Genomic DNA, 27,473 nt, shown 5'->3' with positions numbered 1-27,473 from the left:
TATTTTTGCCCCCAGAAGGGAAATGGGGAAAAGAGATATCATTTGATATGTAAATAATGAAAATACCTAATAAAAATATATAACCTTAGAATAAACCTTGATATAATGTCACATTAGAACAGAAAAATAAAATCTCACAAAACATGCCTATATAATTGGGGAAGCTTCTAGACAATGTTAACATTTTAAAATATGTACTGTTCTTACAGCAAACACATCTAAGTCACAAGAAAGCCAAAATATTTATATATCTTCATCACTCATTATTGTTATCAGAGATATAGTTCAAGATAGTTTGGTACTTAGCAAAAAAGAGATTATCTTAGAGCTACTGCCCCTCACTAAGCAAAGCACAGCTCCCAGATACTACTCAGAATGCCTGCGATTGTTACAGACACGTGTTATCAAGCACAGAAATCACAATGTGGCTTTTACCTTGACAGAACATTCATTAAGGGAGAAAACAATATTGCAGCAAAGTCAGTTAGGAAGGAATATAAATGTTACAACCATGTAAAAGCTATTTCTATTAGGTAATCAATTATGATCTGCTTTATGATTGGTGACAGTAAAAAAAAAAAAACAAAAAAAACAAAAGATACTGCTATGAAATCACAAGTAATAAAGCCAAAAAGAAAGCATTATACATTCATTATAAACAATTCTGAGAGATTATTGTAAGTATTATATGTTATTATTAGGGATTTTATGAGCTAAATAATATAGAACTTACTCTAAATATAGAGGTTTCATTGGTCATAAAAATTTCAGTTGCATGAGAGATAAGAATGAGTTATTTTATCTGAGTAAAACCAATGTTTTAAATAAAGCTTTGTTGCTAATTTGTTGCTGAAATCAACTATTTGTCATTACTACTATTGTTTCATTGTTAAACTGCTGTTTTAACAATGAAAGTTTAATGTGCCCTCTTATATTTAATTATTGAAGTAAGGCTCCAAATAAATACTCTTTATTTCTCTGTAAAGTTAAACTTTACAGAGTAATATGTATATGTATATATATATATATATATAAATATATACATATATATGTGTAAAGTACTAATAGTTGATTCAATTATCAGCTTGTAGCTTGTAAAATAAGTACTTGGGCTGCAGTTTATATACACAAAGATCATTTGATACATTTAAATGGCTTTCTAGAGGGGTTGGAAATGAGAATATTTTCTTTCTGGAATTAGGTTCTTACACCACTCTGACATGTCTACATTGTCTTCATGGTAGTTACTATGGAGGCTCCACTTTCTTTCATCAATTTTCTGATGTGGTGACAATGGCTGGGAGTTATCCACTGAACTAATGTATTTCTTCAGAGTAGTCAGAGGGAAAAAAAAAACAAAGCTGGACCCAGAAAGCCTCAATCTCTGCATAGGACAATAAAACTAACATGCTGAAATGCAAATGAGAACAAAGAAAAGAGGACTGGAGAGAGAAGGGGAGGGGGGGAGAGAAACAGAGAGATTATCTCAAACCTCAGTTCTAACTGCCCTTAAAGACTTCCATATTTCTGTTGTTCTTTAACATTAAGAACAAAATTTTTTTGCTATTCCAATATGCTTCAAACTATACTCTTGTCTTTTAGTTATGTTAATGTCTGCCAAAATAATCATGACTTGGATTTTGGCTGACTGATCTTCATCTTCTGCAAAAATCCTATTTACCGTATACTGTTCTATCATCTCTGCAGTGCCAAGGATATTCTCTTAAGGATTGAGTTTTCAAATGCTTCAAGGAATGAAACTTACAATTCTTAAAATACACATTATCTATCATAAATCAGCAGAGAAAAAAGTCACAAGAGTAAGAGCATATAATCAACATCAGAAAAACAACCCAAAATGTCCTCAAGATATTTATGTTATTGTTGTTATTCATTTGATATTTCCAACAGAGACTTGAGAGAAGGAAATTTACAAATTATTAACATTCAATGAAATGTTTTCAGCAGAACTCATAGTTAATATATGCTCTGAAATGTATATGTATATGAGTATGTATATGTCTCTCTGTGTGTGTAGGTATGTAAATATATTTTTGTTTCTGTTTTCAGTCATAAATTCTGCAAGCTCCCTGGAATTTATCAGCTTAAAGAATTAAAAACACCACAAATTACTCACTCTGTCGTTTTATTAATTATCAACTATGGCTGCCATAATACCCCTCTCCCAGTAAGCCCCTCCCACAATCCTTCCTTTATCCCTTTTCCATTTTCCTCTGATTAGGTGGAGCCTTGCCTTGGAATTTAAAGTCTCTGAGAGGCTAGGCACTTCCTCTTCCAGTAAAGCCAGACAAGGCTGTTAGAGGAATATATCCCACATACATGTAGCCCATGTAATAGGATAGCTTATATTTCGGTTGGTCAGGGACCACATGAAGACCAAGCTGCATGTCCAATCCATAGGTTCAGAGAGGCATAGGTCCACTGTATCTATGATCTTTGCTTAGTGGTTCATACTCTGAAATCTTCAAGGGTCCAGGATAGTTGACTCTGTTATTCTTCCTGTGGAGTTCCTATTCTTTTCTGGGCCTGCAATCCTTCCACCTATCCTTCCACAAGAGCTCCAAAGATCTATCCACTGTTTGGCTGTGTCTGTATTTGTCCTAGTCAGTTGCTGGGTGGAGCCACTCAGAAGACAACATGTTCATGTCTGTAAACATAACAGAGTGCCATTAATAGTTTTAGGTACTCATGCTTGCCTATGGGATGTGCCTCAAGTTGGGCATTTCTTTCAATTTCCCGGAAATAACAGGCTGTCCTTAACCAACTGGACTAATTTAAAGTAGCTCTTACACATTTCTAAAAAAAGCATAGGTTTCATATTTTACTTCTTTTTCTTACCATAATTCTTCGTGAGATGACAGTTATAGCTACTTGGAGACAATCTGTACGCTATACTGTCTAAATTCTCTACCAAACAACTTAGAATGTTAATTAAGAATTCAGCCTTAAACAAGATTCTAGTACATCAGCAGAGTACAGTCACGTCCTTTCCCAAACTGTATTGTGAATCCTTTACAATTCCACTGCTGTTACAAGATTTATTCCCCACTGAAATCACATAATCAAAGTTCTCACTGTGTAAAATTCTGTCACAATGGAGAACTAAGTTCTGTTTCAGAAGTTCCAGAAGCTATATGTAGCGGCACAAACCTTTTATTCCAGAGCTTGGAAGTCAGAGAATGGCAGATGCCTGTGATTTTTTTTTTTTTTTTTTGAGGCCAGCCTGTTCTATAAGTCATAGTGAGTTTGAGAACAGCCACATCTCCAGAGATACATAAGAACCTCTCTCAAAAATACAGAAAGCAAAGATCATTCTAGCAGCTCTTTTCTACCCTGCAGTTCTGAATTCTTTCACATTCCACACAAAGTAGCTCCAAAGGCTTATACATTACAAAACCAGATCTGTCACAGAATAGGCCCAACTTGTAGGAACCAGTTGTCTTAATTAATGTCTACTCTTATTGCTATAACGAAATACTTGACAACTCTCTCCCCCCCAAAAGAGGGAAAAGAAAGAAAGAAAACATTTTTTATTTTATTTTATTTTTTATGAGACAGGGTTTCTCTGTATAGCCCTGGCTGTCCTGGAACTCAATCTGTAGACCAGGCTGGCCTTGAACTTAGAAATCCACCTGTCTCTGCCTTCCAAGGGCTGGGATTAAAGGCGTGTGCCACCACTGCCTGCCAGCAAGTATTATTTTGACATGTGAATTAAAGGACATTCTGTGACAGTTTAAGGTAACAAGTCATATTGGATGCACATTCATAAGCAGAGAGGGATACGAATGCCAGAGGAGTCTACTTGCCATTTTAATTTTATTCGTAACTCACATTGTCTGAGTTTAGTAAATTAGTGGTTGTAGGCTTGCTTTCATTTTTTCCTTTCAGTTCTATATTTCTTTTTTATTTTAATTGTTATTGTTTGCATACATTTCATCCTGACTCAGTTGCAATTTATCACTCCCCTCCACTCTTCCCTCATCCCTAACACTGCCTGTCCTTGCCCCTGGATCCACTCATCTTTCATTCCCAAAGCTACCAAAAAGAGCAGGCGTCCTGGGAACATGAACCAAACTAGCATAACAAATTACACTAAGACCAGGAACAAACCTTCATATCCAGGCTGGCCTAGGCAGCCCAGTATGAGGAAAAGATTCCCAGGTGCAAGCATGAGTCTGAAGCACCCCTACTCCCAATGTTAATGGCCCCACTAGAACACGAAGCTACACAACCATAACATATATGCGGAGGACCTAGTTCAAACACAAATAGGGTCCATGATTGTTACTTCGTGCTCTGTCAATCCATATGAGCACACCTTATTTGAGTCTGTGGGTCATGTTCTCATGGTATCCTTGACTCCTCTGGCTTCTGTAATACTTCCTCAATCTCTTCCTCGGGCTTCCCTTGGAAATGCTTAATGTTTGGCTGTTATTCTCTGTATCTGCTTTTTAAGTTTCTGGACAATGCCTTTCAGTTTCTGGACAATGGGGCTAGGTACCAACCTATTAGAAATTATTAAAAATCATTTTATTTATTTTTTTACCAGTCATATCTGTTTCTATCCTGGATCTCAGATTGTCCAGCCTCTAGTTTCTGTCCATCCACACATAGATTCTCTGTCATAATGTGAGCCTCATTTTGAATCAGTCATTGGTTAGACCCTCCCACACGTTTATTGCCACATTTCCCCAGCAAATCGAGGGGAAATGAAATACTTGTTAGGCTAAGGAATCTCTACAGATAATTTGCATATTTTTTGTTTTGAGTACATGTTTATCCAGAAGCAGGAAAATCACCCAGAAATATTTTTTATGTAATAGAACCTCATTCCTCAGGGCTGCAAGCACAGAGAGTAAGATGCATTACAAAGAACTTTTTAATGACATGTTTCTTCCTCTACGTGGTACTATAGATCTCTTATCCATATTCAATCTCGTGAATCATTCTGTATTTGATGGGTAGTAGAGCCTTGTGGAATGCATTTCCACCCCTTAGAATGCCAAAACATGTGCAATAGGATGTTCTATCTTGGAGAAAACTATAAACATACTATGGGAACCAGAATGAACCCCTCAGACAATGACTAATACTTCTTTGGACTTCCTTGCAAAACCAGAAATAAAATAATGACCAACAAGACTTTTCTTGAGACACAAATATATCAAGTGAAGTATGCTTTTGATTTATGCCATATTTCTTACATTCTAGTAAATCTATTCTAGAGTACAGGTTTTTTTTGTTTTTTTTGTTTTTTGTTTTTTTGTTTTTGTTTTTTTTTTTTGTTTTTTTGATATTCCAGAGTACTTAGTTTCCTATGACCCTGGAAGTCACTTTAGCCATATATATCTGTAGTTTACTGTTGGAACATACAAAATGATTCTCCATACATAATGGAGAATGAGATTGATGCTTCCTCTTCCTTTTATGGGATACAGGTAAGATATGAAAAAATATAGGAAAAGTAAGATCAGTTACATAGTACAAGAGAAGCCACAGTTTCATAGGAGTATTTTTATTCCAAATTTTCACCATGTGTCAACTTGATCCTTCACCTGTACTTCTTATGGTTTTTGTTTAGTTTACAGTTTTGTGATATATAATTGAATACAGCTAATAAGCTATAGTTTTGCTCAATGGAGACATGATGCTTAGTATCCATTTTCAAATTCTGCTTTGTATTCATTTTCTTCAAAAAAAAAAACAAAGCACAGGAGATTGGTGCTTAAACTTAACATGTCAGATTCATGCACCAAGAAAAGCATATGGATATGATTTTTATGAACCTTAGAGGTATAGGATTATTGGCTCTTAGGAGGTTCTTTGGGTTCTGTTAAAGTTTTTTCAAAATAACCCCAAAAATACCTAGTCTGAATTTGTTTTGCACCTTATTTCTTGTTCTGCCAAGTATCTGAATCATTAGAAGATATTTTTGCCTCACATATGATCTACAGTGTGCATAATCAGGGCAGAACAGGTAGCATAAGAGTCAAGATGGCCTCTCTCCTGTTCTGTCACCTTTACTTTTGCTGCTATGCACATCCAAATAAATTAAATAGCTCTGCTCACACTTGGTGTTTATCATTCTCATTCACTTTATTGTTTTCCATTCTAACCATTCCTGCAAACACTGTCATTGCTATCACCAGAATTGTACATGTCAACTCTTTATGCTTCTCTCAACCTCATTTAAATGAGAACAAAGATAAAGCAACATGACAGGGAGAAACTGAGTGAAAAGCAGAGGAAGTTGCAAAGAAAGAGGGATGGAGATGGGGAAGGAGTGTATAAACAGAAGTAGAAGCAGTGTGGATGTTGAAGGGTAGGAGAGGGGATGGTGAACAAGAGAAAGATAAAGAGATGACATATACAAACAGAATGTACTTGAGACCAAAAAACATATTTTAGGGATTAATAGGTTAAATATCAGTGCACAATGTAAACACATTAAGAAATGTAAATTTTCTCTAGGAAAGCTTTATATCACATAATCATGGAAGTCTCTTTTAAAAATATAGATGCAATCTATAGTAAAAGCCACTGTGTTTGCTGTCTTAGACAACTGGAATGCCTCACAGATTGGTTATGTAAAAATAGTACAGAGACATAGAAATAAAGTGGTTAAATGAGAATCATATTTAGCAGTCCCAAGTTTACAAAAGGATTCAGGGTATACTACATGTTTCAAGTGACTATTGTATCTAGTTGATAAAAACCATGTACTTTCTAGGCAAGAATTAGCCTAGTGTATACCTGTCACAAATGGTCAATAGGAAGGCAGGCCCCTATAACATTCAATTTCTTCATGTTTTCATAAAAACAATGTAAAAGTATTATCATACGAAAATGAAAAATGTCTCTTACAATGAAAGACTTTAGCAGACTCAAGGCCAAAGTCAATAATATTTCTAGGCATGCAAATAGTCTACTTTGTTATTGGTGTATCTAATTTAATCTTCGCCTAAGACCGTGATTCTCAACATTACTAATTCTTGCACCCTTTAAGACAATTCCTCATGTTGTGGTGACTCCCAACTATGAAATTAATTTTATTGCTACTTCATAACTATAATTTGCCACTACTATTAATCATAATGTCATTACCCTTGTTTTCTTATGGTATTAGGCAATTCCTGTGGAAGAGCCATTTGACTACCCAAGGAACTGCTAATGTTTGAGAACCAATGTTCTAAAAAGACAGTGTAAGAATTAGAATTAGCCTTCCTATGGTTTGGATTTCTCATGCAATTAGAGTTTACAGCCTGTGATGATAAACAGCTTTAATTTTAAGATGCTTACTTTTCCATGACCCTGACCTGAAAAAACATATATACATATATGTGTGTTATGCTAATTATATGCTGATAGCAGCCAACTAGATTGTAGAAGCAATATAAAGTAAATATCTACTATAAATGTTGGAAACAATCTAAACATACTGGATGATTTTGGTCAGTTGTAATCTGTAAAATGACTTCCATCAATGTAAATTGTGTTAAATATTTATACAAAGTATTAATCATTCATTTCCTGTGTCATTTTTTCCTGTGGCATTCAATAAATAAATATCAAAGCCCTTTATTTGTGACAGAAAGACATAGAAACTGCCATATAGTAGATAGTTTTTATAAAAGAACAGATGCACACTATATATAGATTATAGAGAGCTCCTAAGCCACACACTATATATATATATCGAAGAGTCAGTGTAAGAAGTGGAGAGATACAATATTGGCTAGCTCTTCACAAAATTCCTTTATGACGAAGTGTTTTGTTATCATGATAAAAGTACCAAAGAAAAATGCTTATGTAATTAAGAAAATACTAAGAGAATTATCTAAAATCATTAAAGACAGAAGAGATCAAAGAGGACTAGTGCAGACAAAAATCATAGTTGTAGATAATATATTGCATAAGCAAAATTTAAATTCTACTTTTCTGCTTCATAAATTAGTTGATATGTCTAAGCAACACCTACTTCTGAATGTCCCAGACCTTAAGTTGTCTGATTGATCCTACGATTTAAGTTTGGGAATCTTAGTAAACAAATATAGTTATGGATAAACAAAACATAAAATATAAAGTAACCCCAAATTATGAAAAATAGATAAAGAGATAATGAAAACGATGAAGACAATCCTCAAGTGTACACATAAGCAAAATGAGTGTGAAAGTCTTAGATGCTTTGGGAATTTAACTCCTAGGATAATTAATATGACTTGTCAACTTCACAGACCCTTGACTCATCCAGCATGCCAATCCCTGGGGTGGAGCTTCCTGATGGTCATATAGGGTGGAGCTTCCTGATGGTCATATGGGGTGGAGCTTCCTGATGGTCATATGGGGTGGAGCTTCCTGATGGTCATATGGGGTGGAGCTTCCTGATTGTCATATTTGACGTGGGAACTCTCAGACTAAGTGTTTAGGAATGGAGGTAGAACATTCTGTGCACAGAGGTTCCAGACTAGATGAACCAAAAGGAGTCTGAACACCAGCATTAAGCTTCGTAGGCTTCACAGCTCAGAGACTATGTGACTAGCAACCCTCCTCCTTCTGTCATGCTTTTTCTATCATGGAGCACAATATCAAGAAAAATAAATCCTTCTTAAGTTTCCCAGAAACTTCCACTCAGCAATGACAAAGTAACTAATTCAATTCCCATTTCTTCATGAGATCAAGTACTTACTAGAAAAAACATGAATCATTCAGTTTGCAAAGTGCTTTTGCCCTCAGATCGCTCACTCTCACTGCCTTGTATGCATACAATGGCTAGAAAGAAGAGACTCTGAAACTGATAAGAAATAAGAACACTATGTTAAAGTCAAAACAGATGTCTCTTTTGTGGGAATTATAGAGTCTGAATGACTTAGTGGAGTTCTAATCCAGGGCATCTGGTTTGGATTTATTTAAATGCCATTTTTCTAGCAAAAATTACACAATACCAGAAAAAAGTAAATTAATTACATTCAATATGTTTCTGAAAGTTTTCAACTAAAGAACTTATTTCAGGGACGAAGCTTATAAATGATGTTTATTTTAATGCTTGGATATTCTGTGGTCACTTATCCTCAGACACAAATGTACATTGAAAGTTATCATCAACTTTGGACAATATTCAACTTGTTACATCCTGCCATTCACGCTAAACAATTCATAATGAAAACAGACGAAGTATAACTTGTGATTATTTAAAGCATGATTTCTAGCCCTAAATCTGAGAGGAAAGGAAGATGTGAACAAAGATTGTCATATCTATGAATGAAAAATATAATGAATAGGGTACTGACTTGAAAATTTTCAAACTTTAATTCATACAGAAGACAATTATAAGGCAATTCAAAATACCTTGATGATCTATGAGTTGTATGTACTGCGTGAGTCACTTTGTTTCACAGCCAAGTTAAAATGGAGTGGTAGAAGGTATGTTATATTTACGGAGGCTTTACAACTAAAATAAAAACATTTATATCACATTATTGAAAATAATGTTGTCTGCATATCAATACATAATCAAAGGTTAATGAAATAATTGCACATTGGCTGAAATATATCATTAATCCACCATACTTTTATGACAATATCCTGTTACAAATAATTAAAGAGAAAACCATATTAGACTATGGCTTGCAGTTTGGGAAGTGTGGTTTGAATTCCATCAGTGAGAGCAGCAGGTAAAGGGAGAGGAATCAAAGCCAATGTCCAAATAGGGTCAAATTCTGTCTTCCAAATTTGGAAGCCAATGAAGAGCCATGAATGGAGAGTGGGAAGTGGTTTTGCAAATGAGTAAGAGATTACCAGTCTTGTTGACATAGTTGAGATGAATTGGCTGCCTGAGCTGTTCAGGGAAAACATTTAATGACCTTCTAATGTCCTTCAGTTATCCTAGTCAGCTCCAGTCACCTTCCTTTAGTGAGCATGATTATGTACCCAAATAGTTACTTTTATTTATATGATTATTGAAATTGAATTGTTCTTTTGACTATATATTGTGTATGTGTATAAATAAAACTACCGAAATATATACAAAGAGAATTTTCAGTAATATATAATTTGTAATTTCATTAATTACTGCTAAAATTATAAAATTGAAACTATCTAAAATTGATATTAGTTCTTGTTTTTATAATACGTACTTTTAAAAGTACAATAAATATTTATATTTCTATATGTAAGTTCATGAAACTAAAATCAATATAAACTATCAAAATTTTCTAGGAAATTCAATTAGAATGTTTCAAAAATTTTTATGATTTTCTTTCTAATTCAATGTACATGAAAACATGAGGCTTTTTGTTTATTAGTTAAAACTTTAGAAAGATTAGCACTATTTGAAAAAACATTTTGAAAAGTTCTGCATCATTAACAAAAACCAAGAACATGTGTAACAATCATTTTTGTAAGGCTTGAGTAAGTGTAAGGTTGTTGCAAATTCTTCATCCACTCTAGTCCAGCAAATGCTCAAATATGCCTTTTTGTTTGTTTGTTTTTGTTTTTGTTTTTTGTTTTGTTCTCATGAAAGCCACTGGGATCCCTTAAGTGATTCTGAATAACAGAATTGCAAAGAAACAATGGTAACAGATGGAAGAATGTGGGCCAAGTCTTCTGCCCAAGGTGTATAGTTGCCAGTATCCTAGAAAGCAATAGCCCATGTGTTAGTGCTGTCTGGAAGAGCAAATGTGGCTACTGAAACAAATGTTTGGAATATGGAAATACTCAGATTAAAAGTTTTCTTCTGCAAAAATAAATATTTTACCTGTTGAATTCTTTTTTATTCGATGTTTTTTTTTAATTTATAGTATCTCCTTTCCCAGATTCCCCTCAAAAAAAAAAAACAATAAAAAGAAAGAAAATAAAATAAGAAAAAAAACTAAAACAATCCCCTGTTCCCTCCCCCCTCCCCCTGCTCACCATCCCACCTCCTCCTGCTGACTGTTCCTGGCATTCCTGTACACTGGGGCACAGAACCTTCACAGGGCCAAGGTCCTCTCCTCCCATTGATGACTGACTTGGCCGTCCTCTGCTAAACATATGCTGCTGGAGTCATGAGTCCCCCAATGTGTACTCTTTGGTTGGAGTTTTAGTCCCTGGGAGCTCTGAGGGTACTAGTTAGTTCATATTGTTGTTCATCCTAAGGGGCTACAAACCCTTCAGCTCCTTGGGTCCTTTCTCTAGCTCCGTCATTGGAAACTCTGTACTCAGTCCAATGAATGACTGTGAGCCTCTACTTGTGTATTAGTCTGGTACTGTCAGAGCCTCTCAGGAGACAGCTATCTCAGGCTCCAGTCATCCAGCACTTGCTGGCATCCATAATAGTGTCTAGATTTGATGATTGAATATGGGAAGGATTCCCAGGTGGATCAGTCTCTGAATTGTCCTTCCTTCAGTCTCTGCTCCATAGTAAGCCTCTACAACAACTTCCATGGGTATTTTGTTACCCTCTTTAAGAAGGAAATAAGTATCCTCACTTTGGTCTTCCTTCTTCTTCAGTTTCTTATGGTTTGTGTTTTGTACTATGTGTATTCCAAACTTCTAGGTTAATATCCACTTATCAGAGAATGCATACCATGTGTGTTCTTTTGTGATTGGGTTACCTCACTCAGGATGATATTCTCCAGGTCCATCCATTTCCCCCAAGAATTTCATAAATTCATTGTTTTTAATAGTTGAGTAGTACTCCATTGTGTACATGTACCACATTTTCTGTATCAATTCCTCTGTTGAGGAACATCTGGGTTGTTTCCAGTTTCTGGTTATTGTAAATAAGGCTGCTATGAACATAGTGGAACATGTGTCTTTATTACATGTTGGACTAAGGATGTTGAACATTTCTTTAGGTGCTTTTCAGCCATTTGGTATTTGTCAGTTGAGAATTCTTTGTTTAGCTCTGTACCCCATTTTTTAGAGATTCATATTGTTGCTGTGAACTGAAAAATCTTTATTGTTTAATAAGCTATGGGATTTTATACATATCAAACTGTGTCTTTGGTATATATATTTTAATATATGTAGATACAGAAGAGAAACGTTTTTAAAAATCAGGTAATTGCTATGTTAGTGTGATATAATTTCCTAGTTTCTTTACATTTCTCTTCACTTTAATATTTGGCTTGCTGTCCCTGTGATATAGTAGAGTAAATTTTTTTTAATTATTAGCCTTTGTTTATTTACCTTCTGGGTTTTTTTATCTTCATGCAATATGTTACAACTTTATTATGAATCAGCAAGATAGAATTGATTTATTCTATCATTTTTGACATCTATCCTTTCTTTTGACAGAGCTTCTTTAGAAATGAACATGTTTTCATTGGATATTTCATTGAACTCATGAATATAATACATTTTAATTTTAATATCACCTTGTCACTACACTTTCATAGACTCAGATGTTATTAAGAACTATAATATAGATAATCACATCTAAGGAAAATATTGTTTAAAAATAGAGCAAAAACTAATTATACCTTTGCCTTTTCAAACTAAAAAAAGTTACTAGTATGAAAGGCGTATTATCACTTTTAACCTATTCAATTACTCGGTGTTTCTCTCTTACATATGCTCAATGTTATTCTTTATTCAGGAGTATAAGTATTTAGAAATTTAAAGGTGCCTGTGAAAGGGATTTTACATCAATCTAGTTTAATCTATGCACTAATTACAGATAGGCAAATTGAGTTTTAGACAGGTTAAGCTATTTGCCCAAATCATATATCAAATTAGTCACCAAGCCAAGATAAGGCTCCCAGTCTCTTAATTATTGCAGTAGTTTTTAAATTAAAACTGTGATTTCTTATTTAGACTGTGTCTTGCCATTTTCTCTATATCCTAAGAGATTGGAGTAAAATCATATGGGACAGGACATTAAAATTTTATGTGTACTGTTCTAAGAACATTCTGTATGCTCATCTGTTTCTTTTAAGCTAACAAGGGAGAAATAAATTAACTTGCAATAGTGAAATAAGTTTTTGTTTACGTTTACTTAGCAGCCTTACAAAAATAAAACCACTTTGGTTTAATAAATATGTGTAAGTAAGTTTATCTTTCTTTTCAATCGATACTTATATATAGCTTATTATACTTGCAGGTACTTGGCAGTAAAAATAATCTTGACAAATATACATCTTGAGTTTCCCTTAGATGTCATGAGGTAATCCCGGAGCACAGGGGCTGTATGTGCTTCGTTATAATACCTTGGAGAACTAACTTTCAGAAATTTTACATTATGAATGCTAATTTGATATTATTGTGAATATTTGGGCCTTATGAACCACTGATCTCTAGATGTCCTGAAGGCTGATGTCAGTCATAGAAGAATCTATCAGACTTTTGCAACTGTTTACCAATAAAAACAGCCATTGGGTTAGACAGATGGCTCCTGGGCAATGTAGCTGCTCTAAAAGGAGAGGCTCAGTTCAGTCCCCAGCTCTTATGAAAAAGCTGCTGGTATCCAACATAGGGGATTCAGAGACAGACCAACCGACCAGACAGTTTAAGTGAATCTCTTAGGTTTTAAACCAGCCCTTGCCTCTGCATATAAGGTAGAAGGTAACTACAGAAAGCTATGCTACTGTGTAGCTCTTGCTCCACACACATTTTTATCAGTAAGTGTAGTTCCACGTACCATCCAAAGTCAATGATCCTGGTAACATCCTATCTCCTCACACAAATGCTTTCTGGGCTTCAAGGCCTTTTGCATTTTCTATTTTTTATTTATTTTTTGAAACATTTTAACAGGATACTGCCTAACATCAGTGGGTATGAATTTCCCAGATAATCTTGAACTTGCCCTTTATTGAGAGGACATGTGTAGGTTCATGCTGGACACATGCGTCTGCATTGCCCCATGCAAATTTACCACATTTTAATTTGACATTCTTTACTGCTGAAAACTGTCACAGTGAATGTAATGGTTTGTGAGATTCCTATGAGAATATGCAGTAAGTTACTGAGCTTGATTAAAATCTGGGGCTCACCAACCAAAGAGGGAGGGATCCATGACTCCAGACGGATAAGGCAGAGCATGGCTGATGTGTTAGAACGGTGGCTTGGGTCAGGACAAACCACACACTAGACCCAAACAGTTCCACGTGTAAGAAGGTTAATTGAGAGGGAGAGAGTGGGTAGTAGTGGAAAGAGAAGGGAGAGAGAGGGAGAGAAAGAGAGGAGTATTCACGTGTGTGTGTGTGTGTGTGTGTGTGTGTGTGTGTGTGTGCGCGCGTGTGTGTGTGTGTGTGTGTGTATGCATGTAGTGACAAAATGGCTACAGGTAAAAGTGGGAGGTGAGCCCAATGGATTTTGGGAATATGGCAGCTGTTGCCCTGGTAACAGGTCTGTGAGGCCCGCCTGTGTAACATCATGGGGTTCCGGCTTCGGAGGCCCTGATGCTAACAATGGACTTATCTGGCATTAATGGAAGGGGAGGCCCTTGTTTCTTTGGATGCTTGGTGCTCCAACATAGGGGATGATAGAGCAGTGAGGCAGGAGGCAGGAGGAGGTAGGGGCATGAATACCCTCTTAGAGGCAAAGGGGAGGGTGGAAGGGATTGGTGGGTTTGCTGAGGGGAGACCTGGAAGGGGTACAGCATTTGAAATGTAAATAAATAAAATAACCAATTAATAAAAAAATACACACACACACAAACACACACACACACACACACACACACACACACACACATAACTGGGAGTCTGTGAACTTAATTTGAATCCAAAGTAAAGGAGGTTTGGGATCATTCACATTGAAAGTATATTAAATTGAATTTCGGTTTGCATACACTAAGAGGTGTATAGAATGAAAAAAAAAGGAAATAATTTTAAGTTAGATAATTGTAATAAATTTAGCAGGTTACATGTATCTACTGAAAACTTCTCCTTAGAGAAAAAATTTAAAAAAAAAAAGCTAAAAGAAGCAGGGAGTTTTCTTCGATGACTAAATGGAATATTATGTTGGAAGCTTGAGCTATTGATATCAGGAAATGCATACAGCTAAGTATGTCCTCATAAATATGGAGGGAAAGAAAACATTAAGCATTTAATCGCATTTAATAAAATCTCCAAAATGCACACAATATTAAAGGGTAGTAAATAATTACAAAGTTGCATAGGTACCATTTCCCTCAGCTCTATGAGCAGCTCAGGCAAAGTTTTCCCTTACCCAGTGTGCTCAGATTTACTCTCTGACTCAACGTTAGAGTTCATTTTGTACTACTAAAATTATCTCAAGTTAAGTAGACAACAGTATCTGATATTTAATATACATTAATCATCTGATACACTTGAATATTAGAAATAGCATTAAATATATTGACCATTACAAAAATTTCCTTAAAAAAAGATATCCTTAAACACAAAAATTTCTTAGTGTCTAACATGCATCACTACATTTAATAACTCAATTTAGTTTGTTGAATTATAGAACAGCTTATTTTTAAATCACTGAGAACAATCTCCTTTTCAAATTGTTATATAAATTTTAATGAACACAAATTTCAAAATTCACCATGTATTTCATTATTCATATCCACACCTGAAATTGGTTCTCCTTCAGTGCTATGTCCCTCTTTATGATATTTATTACTTATGTCACCAAGTTTGCATGATGTGGTCATTAATGATCAACCAGGTTTGAGAAAAACTTCTGAAAATAAAAGTTGAACTTTACAAGAGATACTACTAAAAATAAAACAAATTCAATTCCTTAATTATTGTTCGTCAATAGAATAGTTCATAGGCAAATTATGAGATAAAAATAAAACCTTTAATATTTTTAGAAATTGACAGACTGTTTTATATCATTTCCATAGAGCATCATACATTCTTTTCTGCACATTCATTTATGACAGGTGAATATAATTTTAAATGAAAGAGAAAAGTACAGAAAGATGAATAATATAGAACCTCATATGCATTGAACCCAGACAAGTCAATTTATATAAGTAAAGAGGTGATTGACGATTATCAGGTGAGATGTCAGGGAATGAAAAGATGTTAAAGTTATTCAGTTTCTTATTTGGATTAATTTTGCACTTATTTTACATGTTGATTATAATTAGTAAAATCCTTATGTTTGTGAAAGTTAATAAAACACTGGAATTGCCTATGATTATGTGTGTGTGTGTGTGTATGTATGCACACGCGTGCATGTGAGTGAAGTAGTATGTAGAACACTTATTTATTCATACTTACATATTTTACTATGTACCACATTATAAGTATATTCAGAATTTCATCCATCCAAATTCATTATGTGAGAATTTTTCCTCAGCTTGGAAAACATGACTATATCTCCTCCCTGAAATGATTATATGATACTGAAAGATCATTTTATAAACATTCAGATTATAGATCATAAGTTAATTTAGTTATCACTTTTTTAAAATGACTCACTCATTTATATCTATTTTCTTCAGTTTAAACAAAAGACTTTTCTATAAGGGGTGAAGTGTGAAAATTATATTTGAGTAAAAATCCTTTTTTTCCCCTTAAATTTACAGCTTATTGATGTTAAACAGTCTCTGAGTAATTTTCTTCTATTTGTTCTTTCCAGATTTATGCAACTACACTTGATTTGGGTTTTTAGTTTTTGTCCTATTTTTTTTTTCAAGATAGATTCTGAGTGGAGCAGAAACTGAAGGAAAGGCCACCCAGAGACTGCCACACTTAGAAATCCAATCCATCTGCTGACACCAAACCCAGAGACTATTGCAGATGCCAAGAAGTGCTTGCTGACAGGAGCCTGGTATAGCTGTTCCCTGAGAGGCTCTGCCAGGGCCTGACAAATACAGATGCAGATGTTCACAGCCAACCATTGTATCGAGTGCAAGGACCCAAATGAAGGAGTTAGTGGAAGGACTGTAGGAGCTGAAGGGGTTTGTAACCTCATAGGAAGAACAACGATATCAACCAACCAGACCCCCCAGAGCTCCCAGGAACTCAACCACCATCCAAAGAGTACACAGAGGATACTCGTGGCTCCAGCTGCATATATAGCAGAGAATTGGCTTATCTGGCATGACTGGGAGGGGAACCCCTTGGTTCCCTGGGGAGGTTTGATGGCTCAGGATAGGGGAACCCTAGGCCATTGAGGCAGGAGTGGGTGGACAGTTGGGGGAGCACTCTCATAGAGGCAGAGAAGAGGGAGGAGGTGATAAGGGGCTTGTGGAGGGAAAACTGGGAAGGGGGTTAACATTTGAAATGTAAATAAATAGAATAACTAATAAAAAATTACCATGGAAACAAATGGGAAATATTATAATACAATGTTTACTTGTGACACAAGAGACATTATATAAACTGTGTCTTAAATTGTTTCTAAGAACTTTTGGTTATTTTTTTCTGTGTGTTATGCATTGTGTGTATATTACATGCATGTGAATATGTGAGTACATACTCCATTAGTACACACATGTAATAAGAGTAGTGTATCAGCATTTTCCTTTATTCTCTGTTTTTTTTTTTTTGTTGATACTGTTGTTTATTTGTTTTGATAGTAGAAACGAGAAAAGGAGGCTTTTTTTTTCTAATCTTTTCTTTTTTTTTTTTTTCTTTTTCTCTTTTTAGGGCGGTCTACATCATGTATGGAGGAAACAAGCCACAGTGAACAGCTCAAGTCTCGCAAGGGGTCCCGACCTGAGTTGAACCTCTGGTTAGTGGGCAAATGTCATAATTCCTGGTCCGTAAAGGAACCAAGTGTCTAAATTCCCCTTAATATGGATTTTTGTGGGGATTTGCTAGTCTCTGCTCCAAAGCTTGGGTTTCAGGAAGCAGTAGGAATTTCATGTTTCTTGTATGGATGCCGAGGATATAAATTTGGATCTAGTTTTTCAGGAAGAGTTTTACTCATTGGTCTGTCTAAACAACCTGCTGTTTACTCTCAAAGCTGGCTGTGTGCACTGTTCAGTTATCTTAGTCTGTGATTACTCAAAGACTTCATTGCTGATTCAAACTTCCTGAATACAGTTTCCAGAGCATGAAAGAAGCAGTGGATCATAAACTGCCTGAACACACAGAATCAGTGTTGGGCTTGAACACATGGAAGCAGTGGTGGGCCTGAACACATGGAAGCAGTGGTGGGCCTGAACACAAGGAAGCAGTGGTGGGCCTGAACACACGGAAGCAGTGATGGGCTTATTGACAAGGATTCCAGACCGGGATCAGGAGATACAGAAAACAAAATGGAGGGTGAAAATGGGTATCATTTTTTAAAACTTTGTTAAAACATTATAAAAATGAAGTCATATATTTAAAGTACTTAGTTCAATCCTTAGAATATCCTAAGTGGTGTATTTATCTCCAAAATCCATTTTTTGAAATAGCTAGGTTAAAATCATCTGTTTTCCCTATCTTTTAATTTTTTATATGCCTGAGTATTTCATATCTGAATATTAACATCACTTTCCCCTCTCTCTCCTCTGTCCAGTTCCTACCACTCTACAAATTCATGTCTTTTTATTCATTAATTATAAATGTGATAAACATGTCTATAAATATATTCTGCTGATATCATTTAATGATATTCATATTTTTAGCAAAATATTTAATCTTTCCATATTAGATAAATTTCAGAACACATGTTCATGTTATAAATAAATTTATCTGTGATGTAAACCTTATATTTAGAATTTCTTCTCATTAAGAAAATGACTTTTATGAAAATCAAATGGCAATTTCTCACAATCAACAATGAATTAACTATTATTTAAAATGGGTTTTTCTCATGGGAAAATACAGATAATTGATACTGAACTGGTATGAACTTTCAGACTAAGTAGTTTAGAGGAAATTCAGTTATCTCTAAATAATTATATGATCTCAATTGATATGCACTGCAATTTCAAGACTGATGTAACATGCAATTTCTCTAATTTTAGCATAATATCTTGGACTCTAATGAAAGGAATTCTTGAAGATTTCTTGACATGGAATTCACTTCAGGAAATGAACCCTATAAAATCAAATTTTGATGTAAGATGATTAAGGAACACTGAAGAGTAATCCTTTTCTTGGCTTTGTATGTTAGTTTGCAATGGAATGCATGGAATTTTAAAGCACTATTAATAATGGTTATTTACATCTTTAAAACCCTATAAACAGGGCAAGTTCTACAGGTTTTCTATGTTGTTAAGAGGTCTGAAATAAGTGCTATATTGCAAACTTTAATCAAAGCAAATAATGCACATTTGGTTTTAAATATACTTTATCAACAATATATTGCTTCTGAAGAAATTTCGTCAATCTTGCTTCTTTTGAAGTGGGAAGATGGACTTCTTTTTTTGTTTTCCCAGACAGGGTTTCGTCTTTGTAGCCCTGATTGAACTAGAACTCACTTTAAAGACCAGGCAGGTCTCAAACTCAGATACTCGCCTCTGAACCGCAGCATAACCCTGAGTGCCAGGATAAAGGCATGCATGACCTTGTCCAGCTTGAAGTTTTCTGTCTTAAGATCTGCTATCAATCTCTGCTCCACAATCTGTCCCCGTATTTCCTTTAGAGGAGCAGTATTTCCTTTTAGGAGCAGTTCTTGGTTAAATTTTTTTAAATGGGTGCGTGGTTCCCTCCATGAAAACGAATATGGTCTCTACAGGTTCCCTCTCCCCTTTGTTGGGAATTTCATCTAATTACATCCCAGTTAGGTCTCTTGCTTTCCTGGCATCTGGGACTTTTGCGGGGCTACTCCCAGTTCTCCATCCCCCATTGCTACACTCTTCTGTTCAATTTCCTGACCCTCTGTATATCTCCTCCATCTCCTGTCACTCCTCATCTTGCCCCCCATTTTCAACCTTCCCCCTCCACTCATCTTTATAAGTCCCTCTCACCATCTACCTCCCATGATTATTTTGCTCCCCCTTTGAAGTAGTACTGAAGTATTCACACTTGGGTCTTCCTGCTTCTTGAGCTTCATATGGTCTGTGAGTATGTGGGTATTCCGAGGTTTTTGCCCAATATCCGCTTATCAGTGAGTGCATACCATGTGTGTTCTTTTTTGACTGGGTTACCTCACTCAGGATGATATTTTCTACTTCCATCCATTTGCCTGTGAATTTCATGAAGTCATCATTTTAATGGATCCATCCCATATGTATCCCCAAACCCAGACACTATTGCTGGTGCCAAGAAGAGCTTGCTTACAGAAGCCTGGTTATAGGTGTCCTCTGAGAGTCTCTGCCAGAGTCTGATCAATAGAGATGCGGATGCTTGTAGCTAACCATCTGACTGAGCACAGGGACCCCAATAGAGGAGTTAGAAGGACTGAAGGAGACGAAGGGGTTTACAACCCCATAGGGAGAACAACAATAACAACCAACCAACACCCCCATCCCTCCCTGACCTACCCAGCTCCCAGGAACTAAACCACCAACCAAAGAATGGGAAGGATCCATTGCTTCAGCTGCAGATGTAGCAGAGGATGGCCTTATGTGGCTTCAATGAAAGGACAGACCCTAGATCCTGCGAAGGCTCGATGTCCCAGTGGAGGAAATGCTAGGTCAGGGAAGAGGGATTGCGTTGGTGGGTAGGAGAGGCCTAATAGAAGCAGGTGGGAAGGGAGATGGGATCGGGGGATAACATTTGAAATGTAAATAAATAAAAAAACAGTAAAGATGATCTGCTATTAAATGTCTTTGTAATAGTTGACATAAAAACAAGTATTTGGAACCATAACATGCTCCTCTGTAATATTACATACACACACACATACACACACACATATTTAATGAAGTGTGTGTGTATAACATTACATATATATTATATTTATATATATATATATTATATAACTAGTTTATGTTACCCTCTTTTTAAAAAGTAGTAGCATGTATGTATTTTATATCATAATGAAATATAAATATATAACATATAAATGAAATATATAACATGTATATATCCATTTATATTTGTGATTATAATATTTTATGAATGATGTTCAACCAATAGAAACGTGTTAACTGAGAGGAGAAATAGAAAAGAACTGAGTCTAATACCCTAGCAATCCTGGAACCTCAAACCCTTTATCCCTGGGAGCCAGCTTGTAAAGCTTTCATTATCTCTCTGTAGTGCTATAGCCTAGAAACCAAGCACAAGGTACTTTGAAGAAAAGAAAGAACTAAGCCATAAAAATAGACCTAAAGCTAATACTTAAATTGTATTAGCTATAAGAAGAAAGGGGAACAAAAATTTTAATACTCATTTACAAAGTACATTGAAAGTATGCTGGCACTGCTAACATAAATTGTGTATGAACACATACAAATATCAAACAAGCAGTCACCATACCTTGGTCTCAAAGATATTAAAAACTATTAATAGTATTTAAGTACATGAGAATATTATCAGTACAAATTGCTTCATTGCAATTATGGCATACTGCTGCTTTTAGAAGTCTTAATATTTACATTTAAACATTTAATATTATTTATTTCTCTTATGTACACTGATGTTTTACATACATGTATGTCTGAAAGAGTGTGTCAAACACCTTGGGATTGGAATCACCTGGAGTTGTTCACTGCCATGTCAGTGATAGGAATTGAACCCAGGTCTTCTGGAAAAGTAGCCAGTACTTAAGCACTGAGCCATTTTCCAGGCCAAGATCCATGTTTTTCACACTTGGCTTTTATTTATTGAACTTCAATATAGTATTTTTGTAATAAAATTTGATTTTAGATATGATATAATTTAGGATTATATTTTGGATTTGGAGATGTCACTTTTGTTTATCTATGTATTTACTCAGGGTAAAGGAAGGGGAGAATTTCTTATTGAATGGTGTCTTGATCTGATTCACTAAGGTAATCAATGAGTGGTTGCACATTATAATTGCTATCAAAGCTATTTAAAATAAAAATAAAACATAAAATCTAGCCAATGGTGATCACTTGAAACATAATAAGTCTGAATGTCTCACAATAGGAAACTATGGTATCAAATTGTTCTCAAGGATAAGTGGGTTCTAAGTAACTCATATAGGCATGAATCTGTAATGTACTAGTGAACAGTCTAGACTGTAAATGACAGAAATGTGCATTTAAAAAGAGCTTGAATGTTTGTCCCATAAGGAATTATAAATGTTTGAGCAGATGGATGTGTTTAACACAATGTAAGCAATTATTTTAACTGGCTCATAAAAACTAAAAAGAAATATAGTAAGGTAATAGCAAAAGAATCAAACATCATGTTGCCACATTAATGTTCATTCATTTTCTTTTGAAAGAAAGAAAATTAAAATTATTGTTAAATTTAAGCTGCAATATATAAAGCAAATTAGCACACATGTCATGGCATCTACAGGTGGACAATGAAACGTACCAGCCTAGATATTAAATCTCTGCTCCTCATGTCTAATCTTTTATACAAGTGTCTGCAAACAATAGTTACTCAAATTAAAATTTTATTCGGGGCTACACCTTGACTAAACATTCTTAAGATGCCAAGTTCATGTTATATTCCTCAAATACACATTTTTTTGTATTGAAAGAGAAATAAAAATAATAGCTTTGGCCTTCTTGTATGTTTTTTTTGTTTGTTTTATGATTTTTTTTGTTTTGGTTATTATTGTTGTTTGTTTGTTCTTTATGTTGGTGTGTGTGTGTGTGTGTGTGTGTGTGTGTGTGTGATTCCAGTTTCTGCTAGAGGCAAAAATCAGTTTTAAAGTCTCAAATGTAACAGTTCCTACTATCACAATAATAAAATGATATTTTCATGCAAGCTGCTTGAGAAAGTATGAACCACTTCATCCAATGGCTTTAACCATAGTTTTGTTCATAATTAGGCATATTAAAATCACTGGAATTAAGATTATTGCATTTTACATTATTATTACTCAAGATTTAAAATATCTACCTGGAGGTAATTTTAATTTAAGTATCCTTATGTATGTATGTGTGTGTGTGTGTATGTATGTGTGTGTGTATGCACATGCATATACAGACACATGTATACACTCACTATATATTTGTATTATTTTAAATCATATCAGTGAATTTAAAATATTCACAATTAAACAGACAACATCTCTAACCTTTTGTAGCTCCATAGAAGTTGGAGCCCAACAATAGAGGGTTATTTTTGACTTTAAGAATAATTTCACAACATAAGACTCAATTTTATAAAAGTTGGGGGAAGAAATTTCTTCAAAGTCCTGCTGGGCAGGAAATATGAGATAGTTCTGAAAGGATTTTATCTTCCTGATGACTGAAATAACATTTTGCTAATAGAGTCATAGTGTTTCATCAGTCTTTTGCCAAAAATAAATCTGGATCACTTCAGGAACAGGAAATGAAGGAAGTAGGATTCAATAGAGATATCAATACTATAATAAGTTCTGAAAAGATGAATTCCATTTCCATTATAGGAGGATTTGTGGAATTGCCGAAGGAAACTGAAGATCAGAAACCTTCAATCTACCATGAAGTAAATGGATTCCTTAAATGAGCTTAGATTCTAGATTTTTTTTCCCAAGAATATAAATGTTTGTCATTTGGGGCATAAAATTAAATATTTCCAATAACCATTTTTGGTACAACATTCAGCCACTAATCTGTTGATATTGCAATTAATCATAGAACTTTCAAGTCTGTGAGTATAAAATCAATGCTTTAATTTACAGCAATGCAATTTAAAAATAAAATGATTACTTTTTATAACTTGTATATGATAATTTTTGTAAAACGCACAATATTTTAAGTCATGTGTCACATGTAACATTATATATTAAATTAAGTAATTAAGAGATAAAATTTACAATTGTTAAATCAGCCTACATTTGGGTAAGCATAACTAATTTGTAAAAATAATAAAGTTAAATGAGCATCTACATATTGAATATGTCTGTGAGTATAGTGTATATTCATGTGTTTTGTTATTTATATGTTGTGGCTGTACTTGTGTGTACACATACATGTGGAGGCAGCTAAGGCTTATGTTATGAATCTTTCTCTGTTGCTTCCCAAACTACTCATTGAAAAGGAGTTTCCTGATGAACCTAGAATTACCTGATTCAGAAAGTGCTGCCAGCTACCACAATCAGGGATTCCTGAGTTCTTGATTCTACCTACTGAGTGATGGAATAATAGCTGTCTTATCCATGAACATTTACATGTTATCTGGGTATTTTACCATGTCTGTAGGCTTTTATTTTTTAAAAAGAATTCATAAGTGTACTAAAGTGTTTTAACCTCCCTTCTAACCCACCAGAAGTAATGGAGGAAATTAATGGAAAAGTTAGGAAAAAAAATGAAGGAGCTGTAGGGGTTTGCAATCTCATAGGAGGAACAACAATATGAACTATCTGGTACCCCAGAAGTAAACCACCATGGATGTAGTCATGGACGGACTCATGGCTCCAGCCGCATATGTATCAGAGGATGGCCTTGTAGGTCATCAATGAGAAGAGAGGTCCTTGGTCCTTGTGAAGGCTCAATGCCCCTGTGTAGGATAATTTTGAGGGCAGAGAGGCAGGAGTGGGTGGGTGAGTGAGTAAAAACCTCATAGAAGCAGGGGAAGAGGGAATGGCATAGGGGGTTTCCTGTGGGAGAAACCAGGAAAGGGGAGAACATTTGAAATGTAAATAAAGAAAATGTCCAAATAAATAAATAAATAAATAAAACAATATGCAAAAAAAAATAATTAAATGTACATATCCCCCTCCAAAATAAATATGTTGTTGGGAAGTTTACAGCGGCACAAATACCCAACTTAATTTAGAATCATCACCTTATTTTACATTTGTAGTTTTGCAAATATCTTGGCCTCATATATGAAACTAGAATATTGTTCCAAATCCAATGGGAATTGTGTAAAAAATGTATAATTTTCTACCTATGTATCTGTGTGTGTGTGTGTGTTTGTGTGTGTGTGTGTGTGTGTGTGTGTATGAGAGAGACGGGAGAGAGATTTGGGATCAATAAAACTGATAATTAGGTTTTACAGAATTATTTTAATTCCTTTCATTTTTACTTCAAAGTAAAATATTGTCAAGATTCACAAAAACCAACATAAAGTAGTTCTCTTCAAAAAATCATTGACGGGGTTTGCATTGAATCTGTAGATTGCATTTGGCAAGATGGCCATTTTTACTATATTAATCCTGCCAATCCATGAGCATGGGAGATCTTTCCATCTTCTGAGATCTTCAATTTCTTTCTTCAGAAGGTTGAAGTTCTTGTCCTACAGATCTTTCACTTGCTTAGTTAGAGTTACTCCAAGGTATTTTATATTATTTGTGACTATTCTGAAGGATGTTGTTTCCCTAATTTCTTTCTCAGCCAGTTTATTCTTTGTGTAGAGGAAGGCCACTGACTTGCTTTAGTTACTTTTATATCTAGCTACTTTGCTGAAGTTGTTCATCAGGTTTAGGAGCTCTCTGGTGGAATTTTTGGGGTCCCTTTAGTATACTATCATATCATCTGCAAATAGTGATAATTTGTCTTCTTCCTTTCCAATTTGTATCCCTTTGTTCTCCTTTGTTGTCTAATTGCTCTTTCTAGGACTTCAAGTACAACACAGGGTCCCTAGTGAAGGAGCTGGAGAAAGGACCCAAGGAGCTGAAGGGGTTTGCAGCCTCATAGGAAGAACAACAATATGAACTAAGTAGTATCCTCAGAACTCCCAAGGACTAAACCACCAACCAAAGAGTACACATGGTGAGACTCATGACCCCAGCTGCATTTGTAGCAGAGGATGGCCTTGTTGGTCATCAATGGGAGGAGAGGCTCTTGGTCCTGTGAAGGCTTGATACCTTAGTGCATGGGAATACCAGGTCCAGGAAGCTGGAGAGGGTGGTTTGGTGAGCAGGGGGAGGTGGAGGGGAGAGGGCTTTTTTTTTTCCAGAGGTGAAACAGGGAAAGAGGATATCTATTGAAATGTAAATAAACAAAATATCTAATAAAAAATCATTTATTTGCTACTTTAAGGGGACAAAGGAATACCAATCAACTATCAATATAATTAACCATTAAATTATAAATGTAAGTAAACTATGTTCTTTGACAGATATGTTAAGGATGATGATATCACATATAATATATATTTATGTATTTAATATGAGTTTCTGGGTAACAAAATTTATTACTATCCTTTATTAAAATCTCTGTTACTTTCCTCTCTATCTAAATATTCTCTTAGTATTCTATTTTTTTGAAAAATTCCTTTGTATTGGGGTTAATTTCCATGTTGTTTTCTATACTTCTCTAATATCTTTCTGTCTTCATTACATCAGTATCTGTGTTTTATTTAGGGGTTTTGCCAGACATGTTATGTAAAGATCCCACTGTTAATCTTTATTTATATCCTCACAAATTTTTTCATCACTAATTTCATTTTTATAAATGTTAATTTTCTACTTTCATAGTGGCATCTTATGAAAAGTAATAGGAATGGAAAATTTATCCACTTTTCCAATAAATGTCCCATTTTTATCATCAAAGATTCATAATTGTAATAATTACAGAAATACTTTCACTCAGAAGTTTTACTATGTTCTTATGTTGCTGCACACAACTCAGTGTTTAATTGGGAATTCTTAAGGCATTTTATTAGCATCCCACCATTTTTTGAAAACTAGCCTTTTCTTCCGAGACACAGCTGTGTCACTGATTTCTAATAAAATTTCTTGTAGGCCTTTCTGCTTGTGATTCATTACAGAGAGTAACCTCCAATGCAAATCGACAAGTTTATTCAGTTTTTCCATGACAGTCTCATGAAATCTATTTTTGCTCTGACTGAATTCTCTAATTTACTTTTTATCTTACTTTGAATGTCTAGTGGTTTTTGTAATACATGTCACTTTCCACGTAGGTACTTTCTGTTTCTACAACCAAATTTATTTCCTGTATTTATGATTACATCATATGGTAACTTTCTATTTTTAAATATATATGTTTTTATTACAGGTTTGCTGGCATTTTTTTAAAAATCTGTATTAAATGTATTAAGGTCTATCTCCACTTCGCCCTAATAAATGAATGGAAGATTATTCTTTTTATGTTGAATTCACACAAGTAAATTCAATTAATTGTCCACAGTAACTGGTGGTGAGAACTGAAAAGTCTTTTATTTGTTTTAACTTTGAACATGTTCATGAAAGCTAAGCAAGTATTTTGGTACTCACTGGAGCCTGTACTGACTTGGTTACAAAATACCTAGTAGCCAGTATCAGCAACTGGGCTCACAAGGCTACAATGCAAATGATATGTCAGACCTATTTTCTTACCTACATTCATTTTCATTTTCTGTCATTATTTTCTCAATGCAGTGGAATAAGTACATCCTCCATAATTCAAATTCAATGTGATTTTTCATCTCACTTGTGATGCATTTCACTTGGCACGTACTTGAACTCTTTGCATTGTTCCTAGGTTCTTTCCATATTTTGATTTTTGTTTATATGTTTATTATAACTGCATTTTCAATAGTTACTGCACTGGCTTGTTTTGTGTATTAACTTTACACAAGCTGGAGTTATCA

General features: G+C 34.8%; 1 long non-coding RNA gene across 1 annotated transcript; it reads right to left on the bottom strand.

Moving 5' to 3' along the window:
* Nucleotides 1-2,129: 2,129 nt before the first annotated feature.
* LOC116085161 lies at nucleotides 2,130-2,929 on the bottom strand. Its single transcript, XR_004116447.1, has 2 exons — nucleotides 2,860-2,929; nucleotides 2,130-2,668 (listed from the first exon to the last, which is right to left on the bottom strand). It is a non-coding gene; the product is annotated as an uncharacterized LOC116085161 (long non-coding RNA).
* Between the last annotated feature and the right edge of the window lie 24,544 nt (nucleotides 2,930-27,473).

Source organism: Mastomys coucha, unplaced genomic scaffold (assembly GCF_008632895.1).
Source record: "Mastomys coucha isolate ucsf_1 unplaced genomic scaffold, UCSF_Mcou_1 pScaffold9, whole genome shotgun sequence".
Taxonomy (NCBI): domain Eukaryota; kingdom Metazoa; phylum Chordata; class Mammalia; order Rodentia; family Muridae; genus Mastomys; species Mastomys coucha.
This window is presented reverse-complemented; position numbering and strand designations above follow the sequence as displayed.